The sequence below is a fragment of the Aotus nancymaae genome, unplaced genomic scaffold (assembly GCF_030222135.1).
Source record: "Aotus nancymaae isolate 86718 unplaced genomic scaffold, 86718_ANA_hifiasm-v0.15.2.pri h1tg000011l, whole genome shotgun sequence".
NCBI classification, from domain to species: domain Eukaryota; kingdom Metazoa; phylum Chordata; class Mammalia; order Primates; family Aotidae; genus Aotus; species Aotus nancymaae.
This window is the reverse complement of record NW_026988422.1, coordinates 85,179,897-85,193,498: the sequence shown is the minus strand read 5'-3', so window position 1 is coordinate 85,193,498 and position 13,602 is coordinate 85,179,897. Positions and strand designations below refer to the sequence as shown.

General features: G+C 48.8%; 1 protein-coding gene across 7 annotated transcripts in view; it reads right to left on the bottom strand.

Moving 5' to 3' along the window:
* Positions 1–13,602, bottom strand: part of PPP2R5C (protein phosphatase 2 regulatory subunit B'gamma) — a 167,090-nt gene that overhangs the window by 89,266 nt on the left and 64,222 nt on the right. Inside the window, exon 1 of one of the 7 annotated variants that reach the window (XM_012471225.2) lies at positions 5,053–5,131. The exons of the other annotated variants lie outside the window; for them this stretch is intronic. The gene's annotated coding sequence lies outside the window, so the exon portion shown is untranslated. Of the gene's footprint in view, positions 1–5,052; positions 5,132–13,602 lie in introns of those variants that run through there. 7 annotated transcript variants of the gene reach the window in all.

The window sequence follows — 13,602 nt, the reverse complement described above, 5'->3', positions numbered from 1 at the left end:
AACAGCGCAGCAACCGTGCTTTGCTGTTCTTGATCCTGCAACAGGGCACTGCAATAGGAACCACCTCAGTGTTGGTCAAAAGGGGCTGAATGAACCCCAAAGCTGGTTATTAGAGACGTGCCCACTAGGCCATGGGGGAGCCAGTCTGTTTGGTGAGTTCACAATGTTCTCAGTATTATCAATTTGTAACTAGATTTGAACGAAAAAATTCCCTTAAAGTTTGATGGAGTCTCTTATAAAAGACCGGTGGAGTAGAGCTTTTTTTTTGGCGGGGGTGGGGTGGGGGTGGGGGTAGCAGGTGGTGCTAGAAGCTCACATAGGTAAGAAGATAAAAACCAGAAAGTAGCAAGCAGACTAAGAAGGCAGGAGACGCCACTATTAACCAGCTGCGACCAGCTGTTGACCTTTTTGGGCCTCAGTTTCCACATTGAAAAATGAGGTTTTTTTTTTCTGGCTCTTCTGAGACTATGAGAGAATGCTTCTTTCAGGACCTTGAGTGCCAGCAGCAAATCCCAGAGAGGGGAAAAAATGAAAATACAACAGGGTCTCTAAACAGGAATAGAGAAGAGAATAATGTGATATATATGCTTTTTAATCTAGGAAAATAACGTACCAGGTGGGCACTACAAGAAGGACCAGGAAGAAACCCGGGGCTTGCTCCTATAAATGAAATCTTTGCTCTGTGTACAGGTGACCGCTGGTCTTTACATGAAACAACTTAGTATTCGATGGTTGATGTGATATGTAAACATGTGTAACTTATTTTTGAAGAAATTTGTTTTCAGAAAAATACATGCTCACTGTAAAATGGAAAAAAAATCCAAACTACACAGAAAAGGCCAACCCAGAGATAACACTGCTGGCACCTCTGGTGTGTGCAGACGAATGAACCACTGACAGCCAAGCTTCATGGGCTCCTCTGTTCTCTACCCACACCCCCGAGTCCAGGATGTCTCATACGCCAACAAATATCACTGTCAACTGTTTGAAATTTCACTTGACATGTGTGCTACGATTCAATAAATCCAATCAGGGTTCTCACAGTGTTCCTTAAAAAATATTACATCACAAATAATACTTTAATTTATGATTACAGATGGAGTATGGAATACATTTATCTGAGTCTACTCTCTTCTAAAACTGCACTAAAAAGACAGTGAATTTTGTAAAGAGTTTACACTTTCCAGGACATGGGATCATGGGGCTGGAGGGCAGGCGGGAAAGCAACTGGGTGTGCACTGGTGAAGCCTCATGGGCTCAGGTCAGGGTGTCCCCACAGGTGCCAGTGGAATAGGGGCACAGATGGGCAAGAAGAGGACTGGAAGTCCTTTTTTTTTTTTTTTTTTGAGACAGAGTCTCACTCTGTTGTCCAGGCTGAAGTGCAGTGGCGTGATCTCGGCTCACTGCAATGTCTGCCTCCTGGGTTCAAGTGATTCTCCTGCCACAGCCTCCTGAGTAGCTGGGATTACAGGAGCATCCATTATGCCCAGCTAAGTTTTTGTATTTTTTTAGTAGAGATGGGGTTTCACCATGTTGGCCAGGCTGGTCTTGAACTCCTGAGCTCAGGTAATTCACCCACCTCGGCCTCCCAAAGTGCTGGGATTACAGGCATGACCTACCATGCCCGGCCCTGGAAATAAGTGTTCTGTATTACCAGGGACTCTGCTTTGGTAATGGCCGGATAGGACACAGCCAACATGCACACTGGGCAACAAGAAAGGTTTGAGAAAATATTAAAAAATCTGATTTAGAGGTATCAGCAAACTTGTAAAATAGTGAAGTTTTTTTTTTTTTTTGAGATGGAGTTTTGCCCTTGTTGCCCAGGCTGGAGTGCAATGGCATGATCTTGGCTCACTACAACCTCTGCCTCCCGGGTTCAAGTGATTCTCCTGCCTCAGCTGCCTGAGTAGCTGAGATTACAGTCATGTGCCACCATGCCCAGGTAATTCTGTATTTTTAGTAGAGATGGGGTTTCACCATGTTAGACAGGCTGGTCTAGACCTCCTGGCCTCAGATGATCCACCCGCCTCAGCCTCCCAAAGTGTTGGGATTACAGGTGTGAGACACCATGCCCGATCTTTTTTTTTTTTTTTTTTTAATTTGAGACAGACTCTTGCTCTGTCACCAGGCTGGAGTACAGTGGCACAATTTTGGCTCACTGCAACCTCTGCCTCACAAGGTTAAGCGAGTCTCCTGCCTCAGTCTCCTGAGTAGCTGGAATTACAGGCATGTGCCATCACACCCGGCTAATTTTTGTATTTTTAGTAGATACAGGGTTTTACCATGTTGGCCAGGCTGGTCTCAAACTCCTGACCTCAAGTGATCCGCCTGCCTTGGCTGCCCAGAGTGCTGGGATTACAGGCGTAAGCCATCACACCTGGCCCAAATGGTGAAGATTTAAATAACCAAGAAGAAAGGACAGCACAAACCCCAAGGGATGGGCTGTGTGCCAGGGGCTGCCTCCTCCTTCCCCGGGGCTCCTCCTTTCTGGCTCACGTGCCTGGGAGACCCAGTGCTTTGCTTTTCACAGCCTCCTGGGGCGAGGGGGACAAGAGGTGAGTCCAGGGGCCTGAAGATAAAGGAGGGGCGGCTGGTAAGACCCCTGCACATTACAACATATACAGTATATGAGAGACACGTGCAGCAAATGTGGCCAAATGTTGACAAACAGGTGAAGTTTTGATGAAATTCTGTATATCATTCTTGCGGCTTTTCCATACTTTTGAAATTATTTCAAAAAGTTAACAAATAAGCAAGCAAACTACAAACCAGGAATGGCAACTGAGTTTCACCAAACGCCATCTTCAGATTTATGAGGCGCTTGTATTTACCTTCCTTTGACGATGACTACTTACTACACACTATGATCTTCTCCGTTCTTCTACCGCACTGGCTCCAGATCTATCTACTTGTCTTGACTCTCCCCACTTCACCCGCCGTCTGCCCCCTTCCAAAACCAGCTCCTGGGTTTCATTCTCTCCTTTTCTTAGTTGATTCATTTCTGCTTTTGTCTTTAAAGAACACAGTAATTCTTCGATTTACTTTGGTTCTTTCCTACCTCTTTAGTGTTTAAATCATTTCGTTTCATTCTTATTTAATAACAATCTTTACACATTAACTCTGTAAGCCAATTACCTTATCTCATTTTTTCATTCATTTGGACGCCATGGTGGTTCTGTACATGAGACCACAGCCAAGCCCGACAGCCCAGCCTGAATCTCAGTCTCCTACTTGCCAGCTGTCAATTCTGGAGCCATTTCTGGAGCCCACGCTTTGCATTCCCCCATCTGTGGAACGGGGGTGAGGAGAGCACCGCCCTTAAACGAGGACTGTGAGGACTGAGTGAGACAGTAAATGCACCATGCTTAGAATAGTGCTTTCAGCATAGTTATGATGATTATTAGCTCTTATTCATTTAACAATATTTGTTCAGAGTCTACTTAGTGTTAGTATTCTAGAGGTCAAAGATAAAGCTTTCAACACAACCTACAGTCCTTGCCTCCATGGAAGTTTTGCTTGAGTGATGAAGGGACTCCCAGGGATGCCTGGTTTCCACCTGTGTGTTTATTTCTACTTTTATTGTATTATCATGTGAGAATAAGGTTTCTAATTATTTCAAATTTTTGGAAATCACATTGGTTTTCTCTGCAAACTATTATATATTAAGTTTAAAAACCTATACCAGGAACATTTGTTTTCCAGCCACTGAACCTGAAAGTCTCTTCTGGCTCACAGTAATAGCAGCTTATGTCTACTCCATGACCTGTACAAGGCCAAGAAGCCCAGGTGCGTCCTCCACCAGCACTACACTCACCAACTTTGCCATTAATTCCCTACAGTTTTTGCTTTACATGTTTCAATGTTCAGTCTTGCAGGCCACACAAGTTCACGGTAGTTACGTCATCCTACGGACTGCGGTAGCGTGATGGGTAATCCTGCGTCACTGATCACTGCTGTCTTCACGATTTAGCTTTGCCCAGCGTGAATGTCATGACCCCTGCTCTTCTTCTGCATCTGCCTGATGTACACCTTTACTCTCTATTTCTTTTTAATACTCTTTTTATTATTACCTATCACTTCTTAGGATTTAAAGCCAAAGTTAGAAAATCCATGTTTGTTTGTTATTTACAGTAACGCATATATAAAGGTAAATGTAACTGAAATTACGGAAATAATCGTTAAGCTTTGCTAGCCTAGAAAAATGCACACATCACCCCAGGCATTTACAGATATTATATTTAAAGAAATTTATTTTGTCTAAACAGTTTTTTGAAAAAGAACTATCTGCAGATCCTGGCATGAGACACAAGTTTCCAAAATAACAGAATGACTCATTTACAATAAAAAACCAGCTACAACAGTGTGTGTGATCCTAGTAGCTCTGATTTTAGGCTAAGGTTGGCAGGTCGGGAGTAAGAAAGGAGGGCAGGGGAGCAAAGGCTGGCGGCTCCGTCCACGCTTTGGGTGCTGCTAGGGTCTAGCCTGAGCATGGCTTTGCTCTTCCTGCCTCTCCCCAGGCGGCCACAGCTGAAGGTCAGGGACTTCCAACCTCAGCTCAGCTGAAACTCTGCCCAGCTTCATAGCCTCAATTGCAAAAACATCTTTCAGCTGCTAGGAAATCGAAGTTTCTTATTTATTGCTTGTGGATTGAGAAATTTCCTTAAATAATTAAAAAAATTTAATTTCCCATTGTATTTTATCTTATCAATTTTTCCTACTATGTTCACTTTTAATTCTTTTAAGGAATAGTTCATCATTACTGGGTATTTTCTACATGCCGGTATTACCATAACTTTTCTCAGCCCACTATTTCTCTTAAGTTGAAAGCACAGAGGGGCTCCCATCATCCCATTACACAGACAAGGACAGAGGCCTACAGAAAGGTCAAGGCGACAGCTCAGATGGGACAGTGCTGGTGCCCGAGCCCAGGCAGGGCAGCTCAGAGCACCTGGTGACCTGCAAGAACAAGAGGCACCCTGTGAGGGGACAGCTGTGTGGGTGGGTGGTCCCACACATGCTACTTGTCCCTTACAGGGAGAAGGGTTGTCTCACCATTCCTGGTCAAGATGAAGACTGTGTCTGTCTCCCGGTAGACCTCTGATGTCTTAACAAAAATATTACCTCTAAGATCTTTAAATTCCTCAATGGGAAAAGCCTGTGAATAGAAATCGGTGGTTCCTGATATAAATCTGACATGGGCCAGGTTTCCCATTAGCCGGTTACAGACGAGAAGGTGGGAAGTGGGAAGGAGCCCTCTGAACAAACGTCTGGGACACGCCCTTCACTGCAAGTCCGTCTTGATAACATGATCACCAACCAAACACCTGAATCATCAACACTCCCCTCTCCTGAGCTCTCCTGACCACTCAGCTTACTGTAAACTGTGCTCCCGGGCAGAAGTCACTGGGCAGTTCCGGCCATGCCAGCTCCTTGCTGTAAATCATCTCCCAGCTCCGTGCCAATGCCCCACCCCGGGCTTCCCTTATCCCAGCCCACTCCCCAGCCACAGGACAGCACCCTGACTTTGCTTCCTTAGCTGGCCCCCGCTGAGCAGCCCACGCTCCCCTGACCGTGAGGAGCAGCCTGGGGCCCAGCCTTCCAGTTCTGGGGTTGCTGGGCAGTCAGCTGTGCTGGAATCAGAGACTCCCTGTCCCTAAAGACACAGGCTGAATATTTTTTTCTTACTGTGAACGTGCTTTGAATATACTCCTAAAAAGTCAACAAAACGAAACACTTCTCCAAGCCCCTGGCAAGTAGGGAGAGCAGAGCAGAAGTCTAGCCAGACCTTCCAACTTTCCCGAGGCTCTGCAGTCACAGGCTCACTAACCAAGTGAAGCTTTGAGATCTGAGGACTTTTTCTCACAGCTTTTTGGCAAAGTCATCTTGGGACAGGAAATAGTGGTAGTCAATTAGAGGGCTGATTCTGATTTTCCCAGCATGTAATAAAGATTCACTCCTCTCATCCCCATCCAGACTCCTGATAACCAAATTAATATCTTAATAAATCCTCAGTATGAATGTCCCTGAGCAACTTGACAGGGCTGGGACTTTAAGCATGCATTCTATGACCTCATAATTTAAAGAGATTTGGACGCCAGAGCTGGCAATGCGCCAGTGAAGTTTCACCTAGCAGACACTGAGTCTGGGAGGAGAATTTCTCCTTGAGCCATTTCTGCTGGAACAGCCGCCTAATCAGAAGAGGAAAATGCCTCCTCAGATTACCTTTCTGGTGGCCTGTGAGATACTTCAGCAGCCGCACTGAGACGCCACATCAAGGGACCATCTTTAGCTCCATTTTTTTGAGAAGACTTTTTGTTTGGCCTGAAGAGTGTCCTCCTGAAGCCGGCCCTCAGTGCTGCTGTCACTGCTGTGACCTCGGCACCTCACTGGCCTGCGTATGCGGACAGGAGAACCAGACAGGATCAAGGTCCCACCAGTTCTGCAGACAAGGGTCCGGAGTTCCACCTCCTGCTCAAATCCTCAGGGTGACTCTTCACACGGGATATACTCTGTCCTGACTGGACACGTTTGCCACCCAGAGGAAGAGACAATGTTCAAACTTTGATTCAGGCTGGGTGCGGTGACTCACGCTTGTAAGGCCGAGGCGGGTGGATCACTTGAGGTCAGGAGTTTGAGAACAGTGTGACCAACATGGTGAAACCCTGTCTCTACAAAAATACCAAAATTAGCCGAGCGTGGTGGTGGGTGCCTGTAATCCTAACTACATGGGAGGCTGTAGAATCACTTGAACCTGGGAGGCGGAAGTCATAGTGAGCTGAGATCATGCCACTGTACTTCAGCCTGGGTGACAACCAAAATACCCCTTTGATTCAATAAAGGTAGGAAGTGAAAACCTTTAGTCATGTTAGGGAATTTCAGGTCACCTGGGTCTTACCATAATGCCTTGAGAAAACAGTTTTGGAACAGTGAACTGACTACAAGCTCAGATCTGTGCTCCCTCATACTGTGTCCTCTCAAAACAGAACCCAGCGAAATGCATCCTTTACCAAACCACAAGGGGGCCTGCCACTGGGGCCAGATGATGAGAGCCAAAAATGAAGGCAAAATTAAGAACAAAGGTTCGCCCAAGGTGGTGGTTTCTGAAGCATGATCAAACCATACATCAAATCAATCATTTTAGGCAACTGTTCTAACAACTTCTGCCAAACATAGAGAGTCTAGGACTCTTTGGTAACCCTATCATCTTCAAACATCTGACAGATCAGACAGCTGGCCAACGCATATCAGGGAAGACTCCTCATTACCAGAATGGCTGGGAAGCTCCATCTCAAACGGAAACCCTGACACCGGCCATCTGAACAGCAGCACCCGGGGCCTCTGGCCACAGCTGGCCGAGGGGCGCACTTGGGCTCCCGTGTTTTTCCATGCCTGGACCACACTCCAGGGCAGCTTGGAGCAAGGGTAAACAACTTGATCAAGGGAAACGTTTTGGCCAAGTCAAAGTTTTTCTCCTGAAAACTGAAGCTACCGATGACTTTTCACTAGATGGAACTGAATATGGAGAGATGGGAAGAATCAGGCGGATTTAATCAGTGCCAGTGTGGACACAATGGATTCCAGCACGTTTCAGATGCTGTGCCAAGTGTTCACACCCCATCCCTGACTATCCACAGCCGTCCTGTGAGAGAAAAACTATTATCATTCCCATTTTACAAACGAAGAACAGTTACTCAACAGTTAAATACTTGCTTGACGTTCCCCAACTGCTAACTGTGTTATGTCACTGAGCAAAAGCAAAAAAGTATGCAGAGAAATTACGTGGTCAAGTGCAGGAAAGAAGGCGCATGACACACGGAGACTGGGCATGGTGGCGTGGACGAGGACACAGAGGGGTCACTCACGCTGCTGGAGTCTGGACCCTTCTGGCTGCACAGTCCGGCTACCCCCGCTCCTCTGTGTGGAGTCCCTCCGTGACTGTCTTAAAACACTTGTCTTCATTTGTGCAAGCCCGAGTGCGTCTCCACTGCTTATAACCCAAGAAAGAGACAGGAAGGTGTATTCGGAACAGAGTCCTCAGGTGGAACCCAGAGTCGCCCACCATGGGGTTTCCCATACTTCAGTCCTGCATGGACACCTTCAAGATCTTCACTAATCTGTGTACAGTCATGCTGTTATTTACTTGGTACTTTGTTTTATGGATACACTTTCTATTAAGCTGTGTCCTAAGCAATAATAACCCAAGAAACCATGGATTTGATGTGCTAATTATATATTTTCACATTCATCAATATATAATTATTAAAGTAAAATAATATTCAACTCTGAATCACTTAAAAGAACTGCCATGGCCGGGCGCGGTGGCTCAAGCCTGTAATCCCTGCACTTTGGGAGGCCGTGATCCACTTTGTGGATCACGAGGTCAAGAGATCGAGACCATCCTGGTCAACATGGTGAAACCCCGTCTCTACTAATACAAAAAATTAGCTGGACACGGTGGCGCGTGACTGTAATCCCAGCTACTCAGGAGGCTGAGGCAGGAGAATTGCCTGAACCCAGGAGGCGGAGGTTGCGGTGAGCCGAGATCGCGCCATTGCGCTCCAGCCTGGGTATCAAGAGCGAAACTCCGTCTCAAAAAAAAAAAAAAAAAAAAAAAAGAACTGCCATAAGCAGTGGTGTGCACTCACCACACTTGGAGGAATCCTGGGCTATCTCACAGTATGAAGAAAGAAAATAACAAGAAGTCTTCTATTTGACCTAAGTTGTAGATTTCTATGTTGACTATTACTGCTCAACAAACCTCCAATGATTATTCTGAATGAGGGGCCAGAAAATCACTTGACCTCTGTTCTGTTCTGTTCCTTTTCATTATGAGGACAGACAGACCAATTGCTCTCAGCCTTTGCTAATCCCCTGCTAGTCTTTGGTTCTATAAATGCAATACTATTTAGAAGCCCAGGATTAGAATCTGTCCACGGATTCCAGGATATCCATTGATTCTTTTAAGTTTTGCCTTCAAATCTGTATCGTAATACTGCTACTTAAATAAGAATGTCTTTGGACAAGTTAAACTCAACTTTAAAGCCAATGTAACTAACAGACCACAGCCGTCCATGTGGGGGATTGGTTCTAGGACCACCATGCTTACCCAAATCCATGCAAATCCAAGTCCCACAGTCAGCCTGCAGAACCCGTGCATGAAAAGTTGGCCTTCTGTATACACAGGTCTCAAATCTTGTGCATTTGCGATCTGCGTTTGGTTGAAAAAAATCCACATATAAGTGGACCTGTGCAGTTCAAACTTGTGACGTTCAAGGGTCAATTGTAATTCTTTTACTTATGTAAGAAATGTACTATGATAAGGAGTTGTGTCCCACCTTACAACTCAAACAGGATGATAAGCATCTACCCTTATGCATCTGCAATGGTTTTAGTACCACACACTAGAAGAAAGCTTAAAAAGATGCTATGCCCATTGACCCATTCGTAGTGTAAAAAATTTTCTGCAACTGTTGAATAGCTCCATTCAGAAGCTGACCTGGTCCTCCTAACTGGCTTCTAGTTATTTGGTTTCCTCTAATATACTCTTGCATATGTTTTAATAGTTTAAGCCTCATCAAATTCTTTTCTGGATGTATCCAAAAATAAACATAATGTCATATATAAATATAAGCATGTTTTATACTTTAAGATATCTATGCCAACATATCACAGATAACATATTAAGAAGGATCAGATTTCATTGATGGTAAAACCAGCAAAAATAAAAAACCAAAACTCAACACATCTCTTTTCTCCCCAAGTGCGGAGTGAGGTGCCCTTCCGCCGGGCTCTATTAATGTCCCTGCATAGCTGGCAGCCCTGCACATGCCACACGATGTTGTCATTTGCATGTAGGTTGTTAGTGTATAATTTTCCACCAGCTGTGACAGGATTAGACACAAAAGTGCTTGGAAGTGTTTGCTGAATGAAGAAACTTACAATACCTGTGAATGCTGCCATGATGGCAACTTACTTATCACTCTAACTGAAGGTAATCTTTGCATCCTCTCACCCCTTTAGCAATACCTCCATTTTACTTTAAATCATACATATTATGTTCTCTTAGACTGCAAGCTCCCTGAGAGCAGGCAGGCTCTCTTGCTGCTTCTCTGTATTCCTTGCTGGATGAAAGTGAATTTTCTATTTACATCTTTATACTCAAGTATCTTTGCAACCCAAACTGCAGGTTTCTTTTAGTAGAATGACATGTTAATTGTAACTAAGTACCACTGCTGGAATGGTACTTAAAATGGTCCAGATACACTTTAGGATGAGTGCTTAAAGCAGAGACAGAAGCCGGCCTCAGGATTCATGCAGGTGCAGGCTGTGGACCTGCTGTCCAAAGCACGTCCAATCCGGGGCCCCGCCTTGGGTGGATTTGCTGTTGCTCTGATTTATGCTGATTTGGGCCAACACTTGGCTGTCGTCAGCCTCAAAGCAGGACTGAATCGGGTCACAACTACCAAGGGGACAATGTAGCATCTGTTTACAGTTCTGAATGGATCATCCTTTGTTCACGTAAGTGAAACCCCGTGTCTTGTTTGGAGACAGCAGTATAGAGTTCCCAAGTTCTACTTGTGAAAACAAAGGGCTTCACTGAAATAAAACTTTACATGGGCTGTAAAATATGAGTTGGTAACGGGAACCCAAATTAATGAACTTGGAAATTCTCACTCTCCAATGGATTAGAACATATTTCAGTCTTAAAACACGAATGGGAGAAGAATTTGGCATTTCTGGGAAACATATTTCTGTTTTTCTTTGAGGCATAAAGCTATCTAAGTAAGATCTACCTTGAATATAGATGCTTTTCTTTATGAAAATGTTATTTCACACACTCTGAGGGTTCAGAAAATACCATTCATGTCCTGATCTTGTTTCTGGCTCTTATAAGGCAAGAAAGCTAAACAACAACTTGGGTCAAAAAGAACCAAATAGAAACAATTTTTGAAAACTTTTTTTTTTTTGCCACTATGGACACTAAAACAAGTGTTCGGTCCCTAGGAGTAACATTTCAATACTTCAGAAAAGAAAAATGCGACCCGCAACAGAATAACCAAGGTAAGGCTAAGCAGCACCTTTGAAGACACTCAATCTGAAGGTACCACGTAAGGATGACCTGGGGACAGGAAGGCCACCAATGTGGAGCTGGATGTCTGATCGGAGCACCTCACGCTGTCTGATTGGGAGCATCTCACGCTGTCTGAATGGGAGCACCTCACACTGTCTGATTGGGAGCACCTCACGCTGTCTGATTGGGAGCACCTCACACTGTTCGGGGGCACCTCACGCTGTCTGTTCGGGGGCACCTCACGCTGCCTGATCGGGGGCACCTCACGTTGCCTGATCGGGGGCACCTCACGCTGCCTGACCAGGGCACCTCACGCTGCCTGATTGGGGGCACCTCACGCTGTCTGATCGGGGGCGCCTCACGTTGTCTGATCGGGAGCACCTCACACTGTTCGGGGGCACCTCACGCTGCCTGACCGGGGGCACCTCACGCTGCCTGATCGGGGGCACCTCACGCTGTCTGATCGGGGTACCTCACACTGCCTGATCGGGGGCACCTCACACTGCCTGATCGGGGGCACCTCACGCTGTCTGATTGGGAGCACCTCACACTGTTCGGGGGCACCTCACGTTGCCTGATCGGGGGCACCTCACGCTGCCTGATCGGGGCACCTCACACTGCCTGATCGGGGGCACCTCACGCTGTCTGATCGGGGGCACCTCACGTTGTCTGATTGGGAGCACCTCACACTGTTCGGGGGCACCTCACGCTGCCTGACCGGGGGCACCTCACGCTGCCTGATCGGGGCACCTCACACTGCCTGATCGGGGGCACCTCACACTGCCTGATCGGGGGCACCTCACGCTGTCTGATTGGGAGCACCTCACACTGTTCGGGGGCACCTCACGCTGCCTGATCGGGGGCACCTCACGCTGTCTGATCGGGGCACCTCACACTGCCTGATCGGGGGCACCTCACACTGCCTGATCGGGGGCACCTCACGCTGTCTGATTGGGAGCACCTCACACTGTTCGGGGGCACCTCACGTTGCCTGATCGGGGGCACCTCACGCTGTCTGATCGGGGGCGCCTCACGTTGTCTGATTGGGAGCACCTCACACTGTTCGGGGGCACCTCACGCTGCCTGACCGGGGGCACCTCACGCTGCGTGATCGGGGGCACCTCACGCTGTCTGATCGGGGGCACCTCACGCTGTCTGATCGGGGGCACCTCACGCTGTCTGATCGGGGCACCTCACGCTGCCTGATCGGAGGCACCTCACGCTGCCTGATCGGGGGCACCTCACGCTGCCTGATCGGGGGCACCTCACGCTGCCTGATCGGGGGCACCTCACGCTGCCTGATCGGGGGCACCTCACGCTGCCTGTTCGGGGGCACCTCACGCTGCCTGATCGGGGGCACCTCACGCTGCCTGTTCGGGGGCACCTCACGCTGCCTGTTCGGGGGCACCTCACGCTGCCTGATCGGGGCACCTCACGCTGCCTGATCGGGGGCACCTCACGCTGCCTGATCGGGGGCACCTCACGCTGCCTGATCGGGGGCACCTCACGCTGTCTGTTCGGGGGCACCTCACGCTGTCTGTTCGGGGGCACCTCACGCTGTCTGTTCGGGGGCACCTCACGCTGTCTGTTCGGGGGCACCTCACGCTGCCTGATCGGGGACACCTCACGCTGTCTGTTCGGGGGCACCTCACGCTGTCTGATCGGGGCACCTCACACTGCCTGATCGGGGGCACCTCACACTGCCTGATCGGGGGCACCTCACGCTGTCTGATTGGGAGCACCTCACACTGTTCGGGGGCACCTCACGTTGCCTGATCGGGGGCACCTCACGCTGTCTGATCGGGGGCGCCTCACGTTGTCTGATTGGGAGCACCTCACACTGTTCGGGGGCACCTCACGCTGCCTGACCGGGGGCACCTCACGCTGCCTGACCGGGGGCACCTCACGCTGCGTGATCGGGGGCACCTCACGCTGTCTGATCGGGGGCACCTCACGCTGTCTGATCGGGGGCACCTCACGCTGTCTGATCGGGGCACCTCACGCTGCCTGATCGGAGGCACCTCACGCTGCCTGATCGGGGGCACCTCACGCTGCCTGATCGGGGGCACCTCACGCTGCCTGATCGGGGGCACCTCACGCTGCCTGATCGGGGGCACCTCACGCTGCCTGATCGGGGGCACCTCACGCTGTCTGATCGGGGGCACCTCACGCTGCCTGATCGGGGGCACCTCACGCTGCCTGTTCGGGGGCACCTCACGCTGCCTGTTCGGGGGCACCTCACGCTGCCTGATCGGGGCACCTCACGCTGCCTGATCGGGGGCACCTCACGCTGCCTGATCGGGGGCACCTCACGCTGCCTGATCGGGGGCACCTCACGCTGCCTGATCGGGGACACCTCACGCTGCCTGATCGGGGGCACCTCACGCTGTCTGTTCGGGGGCACCTCACGCTGTCTGTTCGGGGGCACCTCACGCTGCCTGATCGGGGACACCTCACGCTGCCTGATTGGGGGCACCTCACGCTGTCTGTTCGGGGGCACCTCACGCTGCATGATCGGGGCACCTCAGGCT